General features: G+C 37.0%; 1 pseudogene; it reads left to right on the forward strand.

The window, feature by feature from the left end:
• Nucleotides 1-261: 261 nt before the first annotated feature.
• Nucleotides 262-696, forward strand: LOC118616905 (annotated as a pseudogene).
• The last annotated feature ends 16,667 nt before the right edge of the window (nucleotides 697-17,363 follow it).

Here is a 17,363-nt window from a genome sequence, read left to right on the forward strand (position 1 = left end):
CCCAAGCACTCCCCAGTAGCCCGGCCTGCCAAGCCCTGGAGAAGACAAATCCATCTACCACCATGGAGCCAGAAGACGGAGGAAGCTGTACCGCACCACCGGCCATCTCTTCCAAGCCAAGTGCTTTAACAGGAGAGTGTCTTGTGGCCAGTGCAGCTGAAGGATATGGGGTATTGCAAGGCAGGGCTACCCGTGCATCAACTGCAAACTGCTGGTCCATAAACACTGCCATGTGCTCGTCCCCCTAACCTGAAATGGCATATGGATTCTGTCATGTCTCCCCAAGAGCCTGCAGTAGATGACAAGGATGACAACGTGGATCTCCCTTCTGAGAAGACAGATGGCATCCCTTATATTTCTTCAACCTGGAAACGTGACAGCATTAAATGTGATTCTGAGGACCTCAAGCTAGCCATTGACAGGAAGGACAGAATCAAAATTTCTCAGGGACTAGGGCTGCAGGACTTCGACCTTATCAGGGTCATCGGGAGTCGGAGCTACGCCAAGGTCCTTCTGAAGCAGCTCAAGAAGAACGAGCAGATCTAGGCCATGGAGGTGGTGGAGAAGGAGATGGTGTATGACGACGAGCACATCGACCGGGTCCAGACGGAGAAGCACATGTTTGAGCAGGCATCCAGCAACCCCCTCCTGGTCGCCTTGCACTCCTACTTCCAGACCACCAGCAGCTGGAGGTAGCTGGCTGTTTTGGGACAGAAGGGCCCTGGTGCAAGCCACACAAGGACGTGATGACCTTGGTGCCTGACATCCATGGCCTGACTCAGACAACTGCGTAGAGATGAGGCCATGGTTCCACCTCCTCCCCATCCAGCCCCCAGCATGTGATGCTCTGCCCAGCTGTGTCCCTCCCCGTGACAGGGTCTTGCGTGAGCCAGGACTGGGGGCCCATGAAGCCTTCAGCTCCGTTTGTCAGGACGGGGCCCAAAACTGTGCTTTTGCCAACTCCAGTCCCCATGGAACACCCCCCTGCTGCTGAGGCAGGATGGTTCACATGGGACTTAAAGGATGCCTTCTACTGCCTCTCACTGGCGCCCGATAGCCAGCCTCTGTTCACCTTCAAATGGGCAAACCCCACCACAGGATCAAAGGAACAATTCACTTGGACTACACTACCTCAAGGGTCCAAGAATTCACCAACTTTGTTCAGCGGGGCACTAGCATCTGACTTAGCCAAGTTTCCGGGACGGAACTTAGGATGTGTCCTCCTCCAATGTCTAGACGACCTCCTGCTGGCCAGTCCCACTCGATCCCAATGCTGGGACGGGAACAAGGCCTTACTCGGGCTACTGATGGAAGCTAGATATCAAATATCAAAGAAAAAGGCACAAATTTGCCAAAAAGAAGTCAAATACTTAGGTTTGAAGATCACCCAAAGCAAACGAATGCCCGGGGCCGAAAGGGAACATGCAGTCTGTGCTATTCTGACCCCCACTTACCGTCAAAAGATGCGAGAATTCCCGGGAGCAGCAGGGTTCTGTCGAATATGGATACCCAGATTTTCAGAACTGGCAAAACCCTTATATGAGACCCTGAAAGGAGAAGAAAAAGTGCTCCTTGTCTGGAGCCCTGATCAAGAGAAAGTATTTACAACTATAAAGAACAAGCTCACATACACATCAGCCTTGGGACTCCCAGACGTATCACGGGACTTCAACCTGTTCGTGCATGAAAACAACAGAATATCTCTGAGAGTCCTAACCCAGGAATTTGGGCCCTGGCAGAGACTGGTAGTTTACCTTTCAAAGCAAATTGACCTGGTTGCGGCAGGCTGGCCATCCTGTCTGAGGGCCTTAGCGGCCACAACACTGCTAATCACGGAGGCAGACAAACTCAAGTTGGGACCAAATCTAAATGTCAAGATACCTCACTCTGTCATTACCTTGATGGACGCAAGAGGACAGTGCTGGCTAACCCATGCCCGAATGACCCAGTACCAAGGACTCCTATGTGAAAATCCACAAATAAGGCTAGAAGCAGTAAAAACTAAATCTTGCAACCTTTTTGCCAATAGCAGCCGGAGCCCCGGAGCATGATTTGAAGGTGCTTGATGAAGTCTACTCCAGCCGACCAGACCTGATAGATAAAATTCTGCAAAATCCTGACCTTATTCTGTACATGGACGGTAGCAGTTACATGACTGAGGGCAAGAGATATGCCAGGTGTGCAATAGATTCAGATTTTGAGACTCTGGAAGCAAGGGCCTTCCCTGAGGGATGGTCTGCCCAGAGAGCAGAACTATGGCCCTGGTGAGGGCATTAGAACTCAGCAAGGATAAGCGGGCCAACATATATACTGACTCATGCTACGCCTTTGCCACTCTACATAAACATGGGGCTATATAGAAGGAAAGGGCTCCTTACTGCGGTGGGGGAAAGGAATAATAAACCAAGAAGAAATCCTAAGATTGTTGGAGGTGGTCTGGGAACCAAGAAAGGTAGCAGTTATCCACTGCAGGGGACACCAAAAGGGAAGAGTCTCAGTGTAGGAAGAAAACCATCGGGCAGAAACTGCAGCTAAACAAGCTGCAAGGGAACAGACAGCCCCATCAAAAGTTATGCTGGCTCCAGAACCACCTGCCACCCCGAAATACACAGCCCAGGAAGAAGAGTGGGCACAACAGGAAGAAGGGAATATAACAGAGGAAGGATGGTGGATCCCCCTGGACCACAGAATCTATGTGCCACAACAATTAGCCCATCGGTTAGTCCTCCAACAACATGAGCTCACCCATCTAGAAAAAACTGCCCTAGAAGCCTTATTAAGCCAGTACTACCTGACTGCTGGACTTCCATCTCTCTGTGCCTCCGTCTCCCAGCACTTCACCTCTGTGCTCAAAACACCAGACAAGGCCCCACTGGGCCCGCTGGGATCCAGTGCTGCAGCCAAGCATCCTTTGAAGATTTAGAGGCAGACTTCTCAGAAATAGGACCCAGTGTGGGAAATAAATATCTCCTGGTTTTCATCTGTACTTTCTCGGGCTGCGTTGAAGCTTACCCCACATGTACAGAAAAGGCAAGAGAAACAACCAAAGCTCTACCGAGAGACTTAGATCATTCTTATTTTTCTAATTCTTTGAGGTGTAAAGGTAGGCGAGGGCTTCTGAATATTTATATACATAATTTCTAATATGTCCCTGTGTTTTTTATTACAGTATAGTTGGCATACAGAGTCATATTGGTTTCAGGTATACTACATAGTGAGTCAGTATGTATATAGCTTATGTTATGCTCACACCACTAGGCCGAGGAACCGTCTGTTGTCGTCCGGAGTTATCACCCTATTACTACCTCTGTTCTCCCCCCCTTGCTCCCCCATCCGCGCAGGCTCCTTTCCTCTGCAACCATCCCTTTGTTCTTTGTTTCTATGTCTGTCCTTAATATTAAAGACAACCTTGAAGTCTGTTTCACTCCTGCTATTTTATTGAATACGAGTATATTAATTTCCCCTTTCCTACTAACACTACAAATTTAGCCTGACATTTCTTTTTATTAAGAAATGACCCCAGCTTCTCTTTTACATTCTCCTGATTACTGACCACATTATTTTCACTGCAGGCCTCAAATTGTTAACCTTCTCCTGATAACATATTGAAAAAAAAAAAAAAGTAATAGAATGCTGGAATTTTTAACCCTCTGTTTTAGAAAGCACTTTGATATATGGCTGAACTGCCTAGAAGGAATATATATTTATTATAGTGCTTACTTTGTTTTATCTCTTGAAATGTATATTTTTCCTGTCAGAATCACACAATAGATATTTCAAGCCAGCAATAAAATAAAAAAAAATAACTTAAAATAAAAACGGGTGTTTTTTTTTTTTCTTTAAAGAAAACAGACTAAACTTTATGGTAAATTTGAACAAATAATGCAAGCAGAGAAAAATCATTAATTTTTCTCTTTGTTATAACCTATAATTTAGTTATGTGAACTCTGGATAATCAGTTGATTGAGAGACTGCTTTAGATTTTTCTCCTCCTACACAAATAATTAATACTTTTGAAACAAAAGCAGAACACTGAAATGATTATTTTAAATATTCTTTTATTGTTAAGATATCTGATATAGCATAAATATAATGAACGAAGGACGTAATTTAATTTGAATCTTTTTTTTTATTGTAAAGAAGCAAGTACTTAATTTTCCAACTAAAAGAGGAATTTGAATGCCTTTCTCATATCATCTGCATGTAAAATGTAGGTTTTTCTCTAAAATTGAGCTATTTTGTATAATACTCCTTGACTATTAGGCATTGTTGTTTTTTTTTAATATTTATATTTACACATATAAGTAGAATTTTCACCTTTAACTTTGAGTTTAATTTGGCTATTTTTTGTTTAATTCAATATAATTTAAATAGCTTAAAATAATTTTATGTGGATAATCAACTAAGTTGTTTAAACCACTAAACTAAAAAGTCCAAGTTCAGGTTCATTCAGAACCTGTGGCACCTGACCCCAAATGAAAATGTGTTTTATGCACAAAGGTAAGATACAATGGAGTGTGTACGTATTTTCAAAATTCATCATACTTTCTGAAAAAATAATTCAAATGCCATTTTTTCCCAATAAACATGAGAAAAAAATGTAATTTTTAAAGACTGAGAGCATAATGATGACCAATTATGGTACTCTATAAGTTGCTATAATATAAAATTAAACTTTTATTTTCCTTTTTAATTTTTCCTCATTGCAACAAGATAGCAGGTCATTTTCTGCCATTTTCTCTTGGTAGGCAGTTGTGCACTTAGGACACATACAGAATTTTACATTGTATTCCTAAAGCTCACCATAAGAAATCTTATTGGAGAGCATAAGTTTAATGCATTTTAAAGTGTAGGAGAAAAATGTAAGAAGAGACTAAGTGTCTAAAAAAACAACTTAATGTTCGACTACATAAGAGACAGGAAGAGCAGAAGCAAGGCTCATTGTAAGAATCCCAGTAGCTTAAAAAAAAAAAAAAGAAGAAGAAGAAAGAAAGAGGAAAATGCAGTGAGGATGCTATATGAGACACTTACCTAGGGAGACTGGATTCTGGGCATTTAGCTCTGAGCCTTCATACACATTTTCTTTTACCTTGCCAAACACAAGAGCTATGGACCTGAAGGATGTCAAGACTCTCTTGGCTTCTGGAACTTACATCTGAGTACTAGGCATGTTAGACTTGAGTCAAAAGCCCTTCATTCCATGCAAAAAAATATACTAAGTACCTACCATAGGTTACAACAGTAAGAAAAATGGGTAAACGTGTGTGCTCTTGTCCTAAAGGGCTGGGGACAGACAATAAATCAATTAGTAAATTATGAGGTATATTAGAAGGTGATAAGTCCACTGAAGGAAAAGTTGTGAGATTTGGAGAATGGGTGCCAAGAATTGGCATCTGAGTAGATTGATAAGAGAAAGTTTCTCTAAGGTACCATGTGAGCAAAGAGGAGAAGAACTGGGGCAGGGGTAGGCAGTAGGCAGATAGCTGGGGCCACATGGTTCTAGGCAGAGAGAACATGGAGCACCAAGCCACTTCAGCAGGGACTTCTCTGGAAGATTTGGGAACTATATAGGGGTCCTCCGGGTCAGGACCTGAGTGAGCAATAGGAGAGTGGTAAAGGTCCGGTTGGGCAGATAACAGAGTGTCAGTCTGTCCAGGGACTTGCAGCCTTTCCAACAGATTCTGTTGCAAACCCGAGGAGTGATGGCTGCAATGACAGAGAATGAATTTCATTATAGCCTAAAAGAGGGGATACTAGGAATCTTGTTGAATTTAATCTGGATATCTACACTGTGGAATATAAGATGGTGAATCTAAGTTTCGGAAAACAAAATAAAACATCTACTGACTGCATGTGGCTTCCTACTGATATACCCTTGAACACCCTTCCCAAGGAAAATCATGTCACAAACTGGGTTTATCATTCCTTTATATTTTAAAATATATTTATACCTTAAACAACATACACAATTTTTCAAGCTCTTAAAATGTATCTATGTTCTAAAATATAATTTTAACTCTCCTTTTTGTTTTTATAGTTTGTTTATGTTGATTTATCTAGCTATAATATATTCATTGTCGTTGCTCTCCAGGATTCTATTTTCTAAACATACTACAGGTTATTTACCTTTACTCTTGTTGAAGGACATTTAGGTTATTTCCAGTTTTCTTCAACATGATGTTGATATGGACATTTTTAAAAAATTTTGTATCACTTCCCTACTCACATGTTCAAGAGTTTCTCTAAGTTATATATCTGAGAGTATAATTATTGCATAAGGGCATATGCATTTTATTTTTTTATTTTTATTTTTTTTTTAATCCTCATCCGAGGACATTTTTCCATTTTTTGTACAGACAGAGTGGGAGGGAGAGAGAGGAAGAGAGAGAGAGGGAAACATCGACGTGAAAGGGACACATCGAGTGGCTGCCACCCGCACAACCAACCAGGGCCGGAGACAAACTGCAACTGAGGTACATGCCCTTAGCGGGAACCGAACCCGGGTCTCTCCGGACTGCAGGCGGATGCTCTAACCACTGAGCCAAACCGGCCAGGGCAGGGCATATGCATTTTAAAACATTGCAAATTAAGTCATATGTTACTCTACACATGCGTTGCACCAATATACTCCACAATCCACACTCTCAGATTCATTTTTCTGAATCAGTGTTTCCCAATGAGTTCAAAATTACAGCCGCAGCAGGACAAATTTACAATTTCCTTAACTATCCTGTGCACAGCTGAAACATTATTACTCTTGATGCTTGCCTACCAAATGCCTACCACACTTTCAATAAGTCATCTTGAAAACCCAATATAGCCTCCTCTCACATTTTTAAACATTTGGCAAAGTTGTTATTTTATTTTTCAAAATTTTCTTACTTTTTTAAGATCCCAAATGCCTATTTAATGAGTGTTATATTTTATCTGGAGATTTTAGTGCTTTATATTAGTGTAACTCGTCCCCCTAATATCTGATTTGTCCCATGATGTGTGAAAAATATATATGTTTTGTTTTTTTAATATCCCAGTTAATTCTAAATATAGTCTCTCTCTAATGAACTGGTTTATCAATTTAACTGTCTCCTTTGCTACCCTTTTGGCTGAGACCATTTATTTTATTGTGGTACCATTGAACTTTATCAGCTTTCTTTTCTTCAGCTTAAATTACCTGTGCTCAGGGTGTCAATGTAGGAAACATTCAAACCTGTGAAGAATTTTTGTGAGTTTATTTGAGCCAAAACTGTCCACAGTTGCCGGGAAGCAAACCCTCAATGGATTAAGATGATGCTCCAGAGCATGGTAGGTTTGTACCTTATTTTATACATGACTATCAAAAGAGAAGACCTAAGTGGGTTACATGAAATCCACTGGTGAAAGATTAAGGAGGCAGGAGAAGGCAAAGCTGGTGCTGAGGGGGGCACCTCTGGGACTGGATGCAAAGTCAAACGATAGACACATACATCTAAGTGGGCACAGGATGGCTAACAGTTAAAAATTAACTCAATAACAGTGAGGGATTTGTGGTCTCTGCAGAGTGGAGACTGTGATTTGAGGGGTCTGGAAAAGGGAAAATTACTTTGACATTACAAAGATGTGTTATCGTAGATGCAAAAAGACAACAGACAGGATCTATTAAGGTAAAGACTGACCTTTGTCAGGGAAGATGCTGGCCTAGGACATGACTACCTGCCATAAACGGCTTTTAGTTAAAAAGTTTCCATTTCAGGCCATCCTTTGCCGTTACTGTAGGTCTTGGAGTTCCCAAGGCTGTCACGCAGGCCTGCCCTGAGCTCCTCGGGTTAGCATGTGGCTCCCTCTTGTCCACAGGGGTCACCTGTTTTATCAACCTACTTGTGTATATATTCAAAATCAAATTTCAGGCAAATGCCACACCTTTAACAGGTTAACATTTATATAAAGAGAACTCCTTTTATATTTATATCATACATTGTCCCTAGTAGTAGTTATTAGTTTATCTCAAGTAAAATCCAAAGTATCTTACCAGACAGTTTTATTTCCCGTGAAAGGTTAGAGCAGAAGAAATAGAATAAGCGCACATCCAGGTTATGTAGGGCGGTGTCTGATTGGTCTAAAACAGCTTTCTTAGATTCGTGAGATATTGAATGAAATGGTATAAAACCTGTTTAAATATTCAGACTTGAAGATATTTGCGATAATTTAATTAGGTAAGAAAATATTTTACACCTGTACTATTTCTTGGAAGTTTTTAAATCCAGAAAGTTTAAACTTAGTTAACAAACAAAGAAAATGTCAAATCACAATGCCTGAGGCGGTGTATGAGAAAAAGGAGATGAAGGAACAGATAGACCTGAAGAATTTAGGTAAGTCACATTATAGGACTTGTAAATAGAGGATATTACTTTTAAAAGGAATTAGTCCAGTTGAGATTCTTTAATTTTAAACCTCTTCGCTTCTAATATACACACAAAAAATCAATTTCAATGAATAAAGGGAACGAATCCTAATAACACTTTATAGAAAATTCTTATCACCATATCCAGAATTGTTCTAATTTTTAATGCCAATGTAGTGGCAGCAACTGAGATATATAATCCATTGTGGAAATTTCAATGAATATTTATAGTCGAGTATTAGGTAGTCTGAGAAGTCTGGTTTCACTGTTGCTGTAGTCGATGGATTATGATGGGAACTGTCTCTTGAGTGGCACATGCACATTTTATGCCATCATTTTTTCCTGGGTATAATGTGCTCTTTGCCAGCTCATAAATTACATTTATTACTGTGGAGATTGTAAATGGTTTTGGAGTCATTTGACAAACAATAGAGCCCACTTTCTTTATATAAATCAGGACCCAATCAGGTAATCATCAATTATCTGTAAATAGTTATTTTAGTAACAAATAGCAAATGCCAAAGTGACAAACATAATTAATGTATCACTAATAAATTATCTTTTAAAATATCTAAAGTTTTATTTTCTCTTGTTAAAAATTGTAAGTTTATTTTTGACATACATTTACCTAGCTCTATGATGACAAGGTTATGTGTTGTCTTAGATATTACATTTTCCTTTTTACAAAAATTTTTTTTCTTTATTGATTTTTTTAGAGAGAGGAGGGAGAGGGAGAGAGAGACAAACATCAAGGAGAGAGAACATTAATTGGCTGCCTCCTGCATGCTCCCAATATTACATTTTCTTATGCATAAAATCCTTCAAATATTTTTTAATATTAACATTTAGATAAGAAAACATTAATACATATGAAGATACTACATTAATATTAATTGCATGTTATTTTTAAAACTAGTTTCCTGGAATGCATAGTAGACTGAAGTTGTGAATTAGCTGGTCAAATGTTCTTCACATTTTTCATGAAAGCTGATATAGAAAAACTGTAGAAGAAGGAAACTTCTTTCAGCAGTGATATCAAGGTGGAAACTAGAAAACTTTCTCTAAAGGAACTCTACGGTTCTATTTTTAAGTCTATTTTGTTTTTAGCAGTGCTATTTATTTTGTTTTTGTTTTTGTTTCTCATTGCTGCAATAACAAATGATCACCAAATTAATGCCTTAAAATAACACACATTTATCTTTCAGATATTGTCTTCAGAAGTGAGAAATGTCTTATGGGGCTAAAATCAAGATGTTGGTAAGGCTGTGTTCTTTCTGGAGACTTCTGGGAAGAACCTGTCTCCTTGGCTTTTTCGAGAAGCTGCTTATATATTCCGTGGCTTGTGACCTTTTCTCCATCTTCAAAGGCCGTCATTCTAACCTCTGCTTCTTTTTTCAAATCTCCTTTTTATGACACTCCTGTTTTCTTCTTATAAAAACCATGGTAATTACAGTGGACCTGCTTATATAACTCAGCATAATTCTCCCTAATCTTTTATTTAATCGTATGTGCAAAATCCGTTTTGGCAGGAAGGTAATAGATTCAGATTCTGGGGATTAAGTCATAGCTATTGTGCAGAGGCTATTATTCCACCTACCACAATTTTGGGGATCACTTTAGCATTTTCATCACAATGGCAATGTCTGTGTCTGTGTGCACATGTGTGTGTGTGTTTGTACTATGTGCACATGAAACACAAGCAGTGTATCACATCTGTTTTGAATAATTCAGCTGACATTCCATGGAGGTCAATAGGTATATCATTATTCATAATCATAGAAAAAGAATGACTTTCATCAAAGAATTAAGTGTCTAAATGTCATGTTGTAAAAAGAAAGATGGATGATTAAACAGTACTTTATTATTCAACCTGACATATATGAATATTTTTAATGCTTTGTGGCTGGCTATAGTTCTTTTATTTTAATTCATTTAAGGAGTAAATTTTCTACCATTTTATTAAAACAGAATAAACCAGAACACATTTAGAAGCATTCCCTATTTAATATATTTAGGGACAAACAATTATTTCTGAAGTAGTGTGGCTCTTACCTTTTGAACTAGAATTTTCTTGGTTTGAATATGTGTTCTCTCTTTCTATTATACAACCTATAAAATACAGCTTTGGAAAATGCTAAAGGGTTCTAATTTTGAAAGTGGTCCTTTAATTTTATTTTTCCAAAAGGTTTATAACTACTTAAAACACTCTGCAAAACAAACTTTGTGAGTGATATTAATCACTGTTCCTTTACAACTATCTAAGCTGCTTCTTAAGACGTTCTTCCAGAAAGATTTAGGAACTCCTAACAAGGTGGACTTCCATGCCTGCCTTATTCTGTGGTTGTTTATATCATGATAATTTTTTAATTGAGGAAAACACACCTTCTTAAGCTTCATTCTTCAGATATATCTCACTCAGTCTTAAGACTACTTCTCAGATCAGCATAAGTATTCCATGCATGATCCCAAATTTGAATGTCCTAAAATGAGTGTTGTCTTTTATTTTATTACAGATGAACTTGTAATTGTTTTTTCTTTAATGACCGTCTTCATCTTAAACAATATATTTTTTAATTCCAATTCTGGTGGAATTTGTTCTTGCAATTCATGACAATTTGTTCAATGGTATCTGTTTTCTTTTATTCAAATTCAAGGTGTCCACTGAATCTGACAACATAAGAGAACTCTCAGTACTTTGGTAGAAAAATATTGAAAGATTGTAACGAGTAAGGCAGAAAATAAGAATGACCCACGTTTTATTGGTTAGAAGATTCAACTTCTAAGTTAAATTAATCAGCCTTTCAAGAATCTGGGCTGAAAAAGGAGTACAAGAGAGGAAATATAAGAAGTGGTGCATGGCTGTGAAGGAACAGTGTGAGAATACTGTATTTTTTGGTTTTTTTTTTATTGATTTTTAGAGAGAGGGGAAGGGAGAGGGAGAGAGAGATAGAAACATCGATTGGCCGCCTCCTGCATGCCTCCCACTGGGGATCAGGCCCACAAACTGGGCACGCGTCCTGACCAGGAATTGAACCAGCGACTTCTTGGTGCCTGGGTCGATGCTCAACCACTGGGTCACACTGGCCAGGTGGAAAGCTGTATTTCTTTGGCTGGTTATTTGATGTGGGTTGAGATTAGTTGGACTTTTTAAATTTTGTGCTTGTCTTTTTTCATTATAATTTGGGATGAGGAAGACATAAATCACGGTTAAATTCAGATTAGTGACAAACCAGATTAACTAACTATTTTAATAAATACTATATCTGTGGAATTGAATAATACACCCACATAAAAGGTCAGAAAAGAGTCTCTTTCATTATTTATTATTAGTATCACACGAAAAGTGAATGCAGTGTGTTTCCTAAGGAGATTAAAGGAGATGGGGCAGGTTGCTGCAAGTTGAATTTACTGACTTTCATATTCTACCATAACTCTAAAATAAAGCTGTGGCAGTACAAGAAACTGCCCAGGGGAATCACAGCCTCGCTGAAGTGGGAAATCTCTGCAACCTTGTGTGAATGCTAACTACAGCAAGGATTAGAAGTCCAGTCTGCCTCCCAGAAGCCAGGGAGACTTCATTCCCTACCGAAGCAGCAGCTCAACCAGGGGCAATTACTACTTGCAATGTTATATACACAGGAAGTAATGTAGTTATCATCATATCAGTTCCCCACAATGAATGGCTTTGTTACTATTTCTAACCAATAATAGGGTGACTAACTGTTTAGGTTTGCCCAAGACTGTTCCAGTTTTAAGACTTAAAGTCATGTGCCCCAGGAAACCCCTTCAATTCCAGACAAATCAGGGACGGTTGCTCACTCTAATTGTAAAGCTATATCTATAGACATATTGATATAGATATACATTCAGTGTACATTTTCATCATTCTGAATCACGGATGTTCCCAGTTTATATGCTCGCAGATGTCACAGATAATTGCTTGAGCTGATCAATATGTAGCGCTCAGCCCAGGTCTCTGAAACGCACTTGTACCATTGTTGCTTTCCTCCAAGAGAATTAATAACGAATTTCCTTCTCATTTGGTTACATATGTGGATATAATACTTATATATTATAGTGCATCATTGGAGTAGAAACAGAAACAAAAATAAGTGAGAGAATGAGATGCTAAAAAGGGCTTTATTAGCAAGTGTCTATATACTATGGCCAAGAACTGCTATTGTGAAAATGAAATAAATTTTTTTCCAAGCATTTCCCTTCTGTGGCAGCATCACCCTGATTCCTTTGCTGTCATGGTAGAAGAGGGTGACCTTAAGGCACATTTGTGATTCAGTGGCTGTGCTAATTTGGAACATATTTACCTGGTATAAAGTAATGACATATAGTTACAAGGACTTGGAGTTCCTTAGAGATCCCACTGTAGAAAAATGGATATAATTTGAATCTTGGTTGCACTCATCCAAGTTTTCTATTGTTCATTAAGCAGTAGTGGTGGTGAGTTATGAGAGAAAATCTATAAATATTAATATCTTATGTCATTACAAGTAGTAGTTTCCAGCTTATTATTCTCAAATATTTCCTAAAAGTGGGGTTCTAGTTAAGTTAAAAAATTGTTCACCTGTAAGAATGTATTGGAAAAATAAATTAAGCCAAGTAATTATCATCAGTGACAACAGAAATTGTTTTATAATTAATTCCATTGTTTAGCTTTTGTTTCATTTAACTTCTTGCTGAATGTACATCATAGTCTAGTGAAAATACCATAAGTTTTGGAGTCAGACTCAAATTCAAGAACTGACTTTCCATTTTAATAGTTTGGTTATTTTAGACATTATACCATGTCTCTAAACCTCAGATTTCAAAACTGTGAATGTGGACAGCTATTCTTAGAATTTGCTTTGAAGATTAAGTGATAATATTTAGGCATAAAGCATGCAGTCAGTACTAATACTCTACCCTTCAAATATGTCCAAAACTCATTGACCAAAGGAGAGTGATCTTTCATCACCTGCTTGTTTCACATGTGAATTTTCTGAGATTGTGATATCTCTCTAATTTAGGTAGAAATAGAAGTGTTTCCTCTCAGCTCCTTAGGGCTGGAATAAATGGGGTTGTATAGTTTTGTCAAAACTTTTTCTTAATTCATCTTTGGTATATTTTTATAGATTATTAAATATGTGGTATGCTCAAATGTATTGTGAAGTCTAATATATAACATATATAGTATAAATATGATCTATTATAATACTTGCTCTTAAAGAATAACAACTATTACTTTTAATTTTTTAAGAGCTCTCCTAAATCCTGCAAAATACTATCTCAAATTTTAAAATAAAATTTACCTGATTAAAAATTATTCAACCTATTCTCATTTTTATAAATAGATATAGAACTGAAATAACTTCTCAGTCTTTATAGTTAAATTTAACCATCCAAATTATGAAGATAAGAGCTACAGACAGGACTGTGTAAAAATTATATAATATTGCTTTGAAAATTTATAGATGAGTCTTGGTATTAAGTACTAGTGACTCCACAGTAACTAACAGTATTAAAAATATGCATAATATAAATAAATCTTTTATATTTTCTGTATTATTTGATTTATATTTTTGTGGAAGGACATATAAAGAGCTTCCTAGACAAAAAAATGTTAAAGCCAGTATTACAAGAAATGTTAAAGGGTCTACTTTAAGAAAGAAAAACAAAAGATAAAACATATGAATAATAAAATGGCAATAAATACATACCTATCAACAATTACTTTAAATGCTAATGGATAAAATGGTCCATCAAAAGACATAGAACTGTCAGGGTGGCTCAGTTGGTCAAAGTATCATCCTTACATCAAAAGTTTGCAGTTCTATTCCTAGTCAGGGCACATACCTACGTTGTGGGTTCGATCCCCAGTGGGGGTGCATACCAGGAACAATCTATGTTTCCCTTTCACATTGATGTTTCTTTCTCTTTCTCCGAAAATCAATAAAAAATATATCCTCAAGTGAGGATTACAAAAGAAAAAAGACATGGGATGCTGAATGGATATGAAAACAGGACCCATACATATATTGTCTATAAGAGACTCACTACAGGACGAAAGACACAGATAGACTGAAAGTAAAGACATGTAAGCTGATATTTCATGAAAATGAAAAAACAAAGAAAAAGAAAAAAAGTTGGGGTACCAATTCTTATACCAGACAAAATAGACTTTCAAACAAAGTTTGTAACAAGAGACAAAGAAGAACTCAATTCTGCTTTTGGGTATTTATTTGAAGAAACCCAAAACACAAATTCAAAAAGACCTATGCATCCATATATTCATTGCAGCATTATTTACAATAGCCAAGATACCCGGGCAACCTAAGTGCCCCTCAATAGACAAATGGATAAAGAAGAAGTGGTACATAAATACAAGGGAATATTGCTTGCCATGAAAAAGAATGAAATCTTTCAGTTTGTGACAACATAGATGGACTTAATGTATATTGTACTGAGCAAAATGAGTCAGACCTAGAAAAACAAGTGCCATATGATTTTACTTATTTGTGAAAACTAAAGAACAAAATGAACAAACAAAACAGAAAGAGGGTCATGGATACAGAGAACATTTTGACAGTTACCAGTGTGGGGGTGGTGGTGGTGAAAGAGGTGAACAGATTAATAAGCACAATTTGTTAGTTACAAAATAGTCATGGGGATACAAAGTACAGTATAGGGAATATAGTCAATAATGTTGTAATGGTATGTGTGGTGCTAGATGAGCACTAGATTTATCGGAGTGCTCATTTCAAATTATGTTATATAAATGTCTAATACTCATTTGTACACCTAACAGTAATATAATATAATACGTCAAATGTAATTAAAAAATAAAAATTATAAACTTAGGGCTTATTGGAGTCATAAAGATGTAAAAATGCCGTGTGAATAAGAGTGGGAATTCACACACTTTTGGAGAGAGAACCCTCTGATTTTCAAGAGTATAGCTTGACAATAGGTATTAAATATGAAGTTGATATACTTTTATGACTTTCAAACCTCCTTACTGAAATTTATAACAAAAAGATAACCATACAATTGTGTACAGATTTATATACAAACATTTCATCAGAATATAACTTTAATGTTAAAAGAATAGAAACAACCCAAATGTCAATCAGTGCTGGACAATAAAATAATCATCATGATGGTGATAATATTACTAGGTAATATTTATTCAGTATTTATTATGAATCAGGCAATGTTTAATGTATTTTTTCATTTATTACCTCATTTAATCTCCCTAGGACACAATATGAGATGTGCAGCCACTAACATTCTCTCTCTCTACACACACACACACACACACACACACACACACACATAATGGAATTTGTATAGTATTATTAACCAAAGAAGAGATTCATGCCAGAACAAAAGCATGTATTTGAGCAAAATGATTATAACCCAGGAAATGCAGAATCAGGTAGCAACACAAACTGTTTTCTGGAGGTTTATAAAGGAAAACCACAAAATGTAATTACATCATGCAAATGAAGGATGCTGGCTACGTTAACAGGGATTGGTTACTTATAATATGCAAACAATATGGGGCAGAACTACAAGGTGGTAAAGTCCATTGTTGTCCATAGAACAGTGTTGTTCCAGGATGGTTATTCTTTGGCCTTGAGCTGAGTTTAGCAACTGGTTTAGCCACATAATAGCCACTCTGAGAACAGAGGCACAAAGTGTGCACAGGCCCCACATCTCCTTAGCCTCCTGACTCTCTTTAAAGTGACTTTCTTAGCAATGCTTATTCCATTTTAATTTTTCATTCTTAGTATCCATAATTTATGTTAATTAGAGAAAATAGAGAACTACAGAAAAAAGTATTAGAGTTTGATCTAATTTATATGGATTGGTATCTTGATATGTCCATGAATGTTGACACCTTCATGGATATTTACCAAAATATTAATGGTAGCTACTTCTAGATGATAAGATTGACTGTCACACTGTTATATTCATCCTTTTTCTAAAATATGTTGCATTGCAATGATAGCTCTTCTAGGTTTCTAATGATTGTATCACAACTTCCAGGTGTTACCTTAGATCTTTATTGGACAGTGATCATTTTCATTTCAATATTGTCTTTAGGTTAATTTCTACATCAGTAGTCTACGGTATTTTATTAATTTGAACCAAAATTACAGTTCTAATCTTGCCCTTTGGCTTGATGACTTTTCTCAAACTCAAATATAATTGAATATATGAGCATTTATAATTAGTACTTCATAGAAATTAGAATTATTCAAAAGTAAGGATTAAATGAGAAAGGTAAAGCATTGCCTGACTTCAAGGAGACTTATTAAATAATAAAAATGGGGAACACTGGGAATCAGCAAAGCCATTATTACAATATCTACCGATATCTCTTCTCACTTTTCTTTTTCCTTTTGCTTTTTATAGAAGCAATTTAGACAAGAGAGAAATTCAACATTAACTTAAAAAAATAACAGCATAGCAGAAAATAGTGCATAATTGGATGTATTTTAAGAATCTGATTTTTTGAATTTGCACAGAATTGGAGTATATTTATCATTGTCACTACATGAGAGTACAATTAATTCGATTTTAGTTTCTTTAAAGCAGTTTGATCTTGGCGGGGGGGGGGGGGGATGTACTTTAGGTGAGACATATCTGAGCTGACCTCAATGTAATTATTTTCATTATTTTATTGTCCTGGCATTTTATATCATAAATGAAATGGAAACACCTTTAAGGAGGTTCTTTGAGACACCTTCTATATAAATATACTGGTTATATAAAAACTGAACACACTGATAAAATTCATCAAAACAAGAAATCTGTGTCCAGGCTGTTCCTTTCATGGCTGGTGCCAGGGAGGCCCAGTCAAGCAAAATGACTCCTCAATCCTCAGGTTCTCTTATGGCCTCTAGTTCAAGCTCACGTCAGCCATTTCTACATTTACCATGACCTTTGGACATTTTGCAAGTGTGTCAAATTTACATGGTTACTACTA

This window comes from Molossus molossus, unplaced genomic scaffold, assembly GCF_014108415.1.
Source record: "Molossus molossus isolate mMolMol1 unplaced genomic scaffold, mMolMol1.p scaffold_m16_p_5, whole genome shotgun sequence".
Taxonomy (NCBI): Eukaryota; Metazoa; Chordata; class Mammalia; order Chiroptera; family Molossidae; genus Molossus; species Molossus molossus.